We start from the raw sequence: 6771 nt of genomic DNA on the forward strand, positions 1-6771 counted from the left end.
TATTCTTACTTTTGAAATAGAGCTGATCAGTTAACTAATTTTGCATAGCGAATTATGGATCGATATTTAACGAGGCTGCCCTCATTGTTGCATTCCATTTATAATATAGAAAAAAATAAATAAATAAATAAAAAACAAGACCAAGCTAAGGGATAAATATTGTCGATTCAATATCAATGTTTCGAATTATCAAATTTATACTGGATGAATGTGAAAGATCTGTTCGAAATGTACAGGTCATCGTGTATATTCTAACAATAACTGTTACGTGTTGTAAATTTTGCAACTTTTAAAAGCAACAGACGGCAAAGCGAAACGTTATATAAATGGAGAAGGTCAAGATTAGAAGTTGGAAAAAAAAAAACAGGTAATAGAAAACTACTATCGTCTCTTGGCTATTGGTACATCGTATTACAAACAAAAAAAAAAAAAAGAAAAGAAAAAACACGACCAGTGCTTAACCCAATCTTTAATATTCTCGACACTTGTATCTACTGTTGGACATTATATTAATATTAGAATTAAAACATTCACATCAGCATCGTGTCGTCGCGAAGGTCTTCATGCCTACAGTCCTCTTACAACTTTCAGCATCTTGCGCAATACCCATTGTAATGAAGATAATGACGCCAATGGAATCAGTTTCACATTTTGCACAGCTGTCATAATTTGCGTTGTTATTAGCAATTTTCTTCCATCCATCGGTTCAGGGATGAAAACCGATAAAGCCACCGACGGAACACGATTCATTCAATTTTTTCCCCGTCTTGGTACAAAAAAAAAAAGAAAGTCGATTAATCGAGTCAAGAATAAAATAATAAGCGAACACGACTCGATTGAATCGGTAAAAATTAATCGTTTGTTTCATTTTCTTTCTTTTTCTTAAACGACGAATTTGAAATTAAAATTTCATAAAATTAAGCATGTAGTTTTGATGGTAGAAAAGTTTTTTGATTATCCACGGTTTCGTTAAAAATGTTTATCAATTTCAGGTATAAAAATATTAATTTATATTTCACTTGTTATATCAGATACGTGTAGTTAGTAATTAGTAAGACAATGATAATAATTCATAATTTAATAATATAAATTGATGAACGTTGTATTGCATCGTTCATGGGATTAAAAATCAAAAATCAATTGCGAAGAAAAAATAATCGAGTTTGAAAAATAATCGATTACACTCGATTGATCGGTGAAGAAAAAAAAGAATCGATTTGGATAATTTTTACGGTTTCCGAGCACGTTACACGCTGTAACGGAGAGAAAAAGAAACAAAAAATAAAAAAAAAAGGACAAGAGCAAACAGAGTATTCGTAGGTCGACACGAAACACATAAATTGCAAGGAAACTACAGATTATAACATGTACGCGTAACCTTGTTGTACAATATTATAGGTATATGGAAAAAAAAAGAAAAGTAAGAGCAAAATATTTAAATAGTAAAACACACCCGCTGCCAGACGAATAAAAAATGCTCTTGATTAGCGATCTCACGTATAAAGTTATTGCGTCACAGGAAATAAATTTTACAAATTGCAATGATATATACCAATGCTGTTACGTACTATAATTAGCTGTTATATAATTTATATACCGGCCAGATCGGTCTTATACCGACCAATGCCACCTCTAATATGATAACGTTTCAGAATTATGCAATACATCCGTATACTGCTAGCGTAAACAAAACACGTTTGATCCTTTCTCAATTATCCTCATCGATTAGCTTACATAATAATCGCGAACTAGTTACGAGGACGTCTAAAATCACTCATCGTTGTGACGTCTCCGAAATAAAATCGTCCAACTCGTTCTCACGGATTCAATTATACAGGTATAATATAGCCGACGAACGTATGTCGAAATGTTAATATAGTATGTTAACTAATGATGCTGTTTACTATACTTCAAGGCCTTGTCCCAAGAGTACGATCGAACGGAGCAGTTTAATCGAGTATGATGGTAATTATACATAATAATAATAATAATAATAATAATAATAATAATAATAATAATAATAATAATAATAATAACACCAACAACAATAACAATAATAATAATAACGTGATCTACGTCTGCAAACTTCTTCTACTTTATAAATTGATAATGAATATGCGAAAACTATATATCATCGTTAGATATTCATGTCGGTACAACGTTTCGAAAATCATTGAGTGAAATGCGGAATAAGTATACATATTATATCGTTTCGATTGTAGATAGCACAACTTTCGAAAAATTATACTGACGACTGGTTTGGGAAAAAAATGGTCAAAATGGTGGGAAAAAAAAGAAACATATACAAAACAAACTTATTTAAATGATATTATCAGCTTGTGTAATCATCTCATCGAAACCCCTAGCTAAATAAATACTTTATTTCGTATGTCATTATTGAAATATGTATTCCGATAGGTCATTCAAGATCGCAGAACCAGATATAAGACGGTGTTTTTTTGTTTCTTCTTTTCTTCCCAACGAATATTAATTGCCCGTGTGTATAATGCAACGTGTATAATTTATAAGGGTAAAACGGTACGTCAATCACCATTAAATAGAACGGTGATAAAAAGGGTGAAGAATAGAGAACAAATAAGAAAATTATGTACATAAATCATTGCAGTCATTACCAATGCCTGCTTTACGATTTACTATCAAACGTTCATTCGTCGCGTATTAACATAACCGATCTGCAAATGCACACAAGCGATCTATACACGGAGGGAAAGGATTTATTTCAGTAATGTGATATTCGTTTGATTAAACTAAATGCTATAGTCAAATACGGTAAACTACTTTAGTCGGACTTAATGTGTAAATAAATCATGCCTTTGAATGATCATGGGTATTACACATTCCTGACTTGGATCAGTTAACCTGATGGCGAATTTAATTCACGTTATCCGAATCTGATTACGAGCCCGACTACCCAGTTTTATAACAATCTTTGAAGCTACTTTCATAGCGAGAAAGTTCACCGCCTAGTGGCCGTTTACAGTACTAGTATACCGATACTTACGATGAATATATTCGCTACTTGTTCGATCACGACAAGAAAGCCATTTTTGTTGAATCAAGGAATTCGCTTGACTAAATCATTTTGACAAACTACCTAATAAATCGAAATTGTCGAATTGAAGTAATCGTATTTAAACAAACAAGGGAATGGACTCTGATAAAATTTATTTTCGTGTTTCAAGAATTCCTTTATCTCCGTGTATGCGTGTAGCTGCAATTACGTATGCAATTAATTAAGCCATAGACAAACTGCATCGACAAGCGAAAATACGTAGTGTAGTATATGTAATTGATACAGAAATGTGTTGAAAATTTATAATATTATTACTATTGTTATTATATAATAAGAAATTACTCAATGCAGGATTCTTAAAATAAGATGTAAAAATTATAAGATATGAATTTCTGTTTCACGTATTTATTACTGTACGTAAGCGAGTTAAAAAAAAAAACGATTGGCGTTCGAATGCAGGGAAAAATTATTCGCATTACGAAAATTTATACTACCTTGCAAAAATTTATATTAATGTAGCAGAATCAGCAAATTAGTACACCTCGAGTTATTCGCCTTTTCAAACGGATTGTTTCTTGGTATATTACTGCGGGTTAAAAATTTCGTGTAATGAAACTGTTTTGAACGGAAAATATAAATTTTTGATTTCACCCCCGACCCAGGAATTACCTTGTAAACTTATATTTTGTAAAATAAAAATTTTATTCCATCCTCTTCGACCGATATCAATTCTTTTCCCTATTTTTTATATCGGCATAAAACTTCATTGATACTTTAGCCGTAGTCGATCGAACGTGAAACATAAGGTTGCGAATTTCATAAGACCCCATCCATACGTGCAATGTGTATCGCAGGTATTATAGAAAGGTAAAAAGAGGAAAGGCAAGAAGGCGGTCAGTGCGTTAGGATCGCCACGACACCGTAAACTAAACGACTCCTGTGCCTCAAGTACGTATCTACATCTCCCAGCAACATTGACCCGATTCGTCAACCCCTAATGAAAATTTATTCCGACATCTGCACACCTGCGTGTATCCGATAAATATTGTAAAACTCGTTGCAAAATCTCTCGATTCCCATATTTACCGCACGACACGGTTTTATTCAACTGGAATTAATTACGTTACCGGCAGCGGTAAGGATCTGATACTTCCAGGGGATATTTAAGCATTTTAGATTTAGTAATCTGATTAAATACGTGACTACATACACTGTATTAGCCATTCCTGAAGGTTTCTTTTCTGCAATCGGTTCACAATCGGTAATATTAAATCTGTCACAATATAGTACACGTTGATCTTTCTAGAATTTCGACGCTTTTGCTGATCATTTCGTAAGCAGAGTTTCAAATTTCTAGCCTCCTGTAAAAGATGAAATAGTGATTGAATCATTCTTGCCATAATTTTGTTTCGAGTTGAACGAGTCTTGATAACCGACGAGTGATGGAAGAGATCGTATGATAAAAATAAAATTCCAAGCGCGTTAACGGCGGCCATTTTTAACACATTCAAAGATATTCAGATTCGGGAATGAGTTTTGCGTCACATGTTAGAAAAGCATGCCTTCGTGTTAGATAACCGGAAATTTTTTTACAGGCTTCGTTCGAGAACGTGAAATGCCTCACTCCGGTGGATTCCGTCGTGTATTAGGGCTTCAAGATATCTAGGTGATCCATTAAACTAATAAAATTAAGAACACGCGTCTTATATGGCTTCTGTAAAAGGATCATACCTTTGGGTCATACCTAAGGTAGAGGGCCTTACGTACTATCTAGAGATCCAGTAATTGTTTATTACTGATGAGATAATTTTTCAATAGAGATATTAATAATCGGTGTTTTTTTAACCGAATTAATTCAACAACCAAAGCACAAATTCGCTCGAATTGAAACTGCGGAATTTGGTCTGTTATAAATAAATAAATCGGTTAAAGGAATAAATGAACCGGACCATCATAAAATTCTTACTTATGTTTATTACTGTAACGTTATTGTTTTATTTCTTGATTTTTTTAATCTTATAGAGCGTGTTGCGCGTCAGATATGACATAAACAAGTAGATTAGTATGATTTTTACCTAAAAACGATTATTAATGCTTTTAATAATAGAGTAAATGTATATTTATGTACCATAATATTCACATTATATTATATACCCGATAAATTGTTAATCGTATGACTATGTAATTATATAAATTAAAGAAGGCTCTTCGGGGAAAATAATTTATCAACATTATAACTTAGTACGACGACAAAACTTCGCAGGAACCTCCACATATACAACGAAAATCATTCAATTTATTTAGGCTATCTTAGACGGTATTTTTAGAATAAAGAAGAAAAGAGTACCGCTCTCTTTGTTTTTCTCCCCGCTAAAAGAATTACATTTAAAAACTAAATAACCGCTCTGTACAAATGATAGAAGTGGTTAATTATATATTTATTTGTTCGAAACGGGATTTCACAAACCAATTCTATTTCTCGTTCTCAAACCAGTTGATAGAATTCTAACAGAGGTCAGTAACTTTATTATATTACACAGAAAAGCAGTGAGGTACGAGTTTAAAATTGTAGAGAGAAAGCAGCACCCTTTTATATTTACTTTTTTTTTATAAATTCAACAACATACGTATTATACTGTTATTAGTTAATACGCATGTAAATCATACAAGCGATTTTTTCCATTCTGTTATTTAAAGATACGCGTAATTTTAGTATGATCAATTTTTTTTTAAGATACCGAGTGAGTTTTTGTTTTTGCTTTTCATCTCTTCACTTCTTTTCTTTATCAGTATCAAATATCACTATGCCGTAATATTCACAAACATATCATACATACATACATACACGCACACACACACATATATATATACATATATATGCATATACAGCTTGAGCATTAGACTGCGTTAGCTGCATGGTACGTAACTTAAGGCATAACTAATTAAACACCCCGTATTTACATTATGTTTCTACCATGTCACGGAATCTGCGAAATTGTCCACTTCGTTGATGGTTAAAAAAAATTAATCGCACAATGAGAACAACGGCTCATTATTCGAGACAATAGATTTCCTTATTGATTAGCCGAATGCTGTTACTCTTGTCCGTGTCAGCCGGCTGATTGGCATTGTTAACCAAAAGAAGAACATCTATTACCGCCAATTCGATTCGTTTTACAATGAAAAATCTGGTCCCTGTCTGTACCATATTTCTTTTTCACTCCGTACTCATGACCAAGTTCATATCTTCACACAGAGATCTATTTTTTACGAAATTAAAAATATAACGATATCATTTTTTCAATTTCATATGCGTGGAATGGGATTTTTTCTCATTTCACAATTTACGCAAGACAATGGCTAAGGTTTTAGAATATAATACCTATCAAATACACCTCCTCCGTTACTCACTGTTCGAAAGATTTAATACATATGTTGTTTCATTTACTTCGTTACATTACTCTGTGACTAGTTTTTACCGTTAATATTTAACATCAAATGTACGTTGTGTAGATGCATAATTAACGTCTGTCCGTTTGTAATACAAAGCTGCTTTCATTTTCATTTACCACTATCAAGTATTAAACTTACAAATTGTGATTGATACTTTTGACAATATATTATACACGTTATAGATACAGTCTTAAACTGGCAGACACGGTACAGCAAATCATACAGTCACGTAAACTGATTTTTTTTTTAATTCTCGTATCACAGCCATATGACTTGTTATCATG

At 32.5% G+C, this 6771-nt stretch overlaps 1 long non-coding RNA gene across 1 annotated transcript; it reads left to right on the forward strand.

Annotated features, from left to right (window-relative positions):
- The first annotated feature begins 1688 nt into the window (after positions 1-1688).
- LOC124292860 lies at positions 1689-5413 on the forward strand. Its single transcript, XR_006902803.1, has 4 exons — positions 1689-1837; positions 1916-1965; positions 2223-3982; positions 4630-5413. It is a non-coding gene; the product is annotated as an uncharacterized LOC124292860 (long non-coding RNA).
- The last annotated feature ends 1358 nt before the right edge of the window (positions 5414-6771 follow it).

This window comes from Neodiprion lecontei, chromosome 2 (genome assembly GCF_021901455.1).
Source record: "Neodiprion lecontei isolate iyNeoLeco1 chromosome 2, iyNeoLeco1.1, whole genome shotgun sequence".
In the NCBI taxonomy this organism is placed as follows: Eukaryota; Metazoa; Arthropoda; class Insecta; order Hymenoptera; family Diprionidae; genus Neodiprion; species Neodiprion lecontei.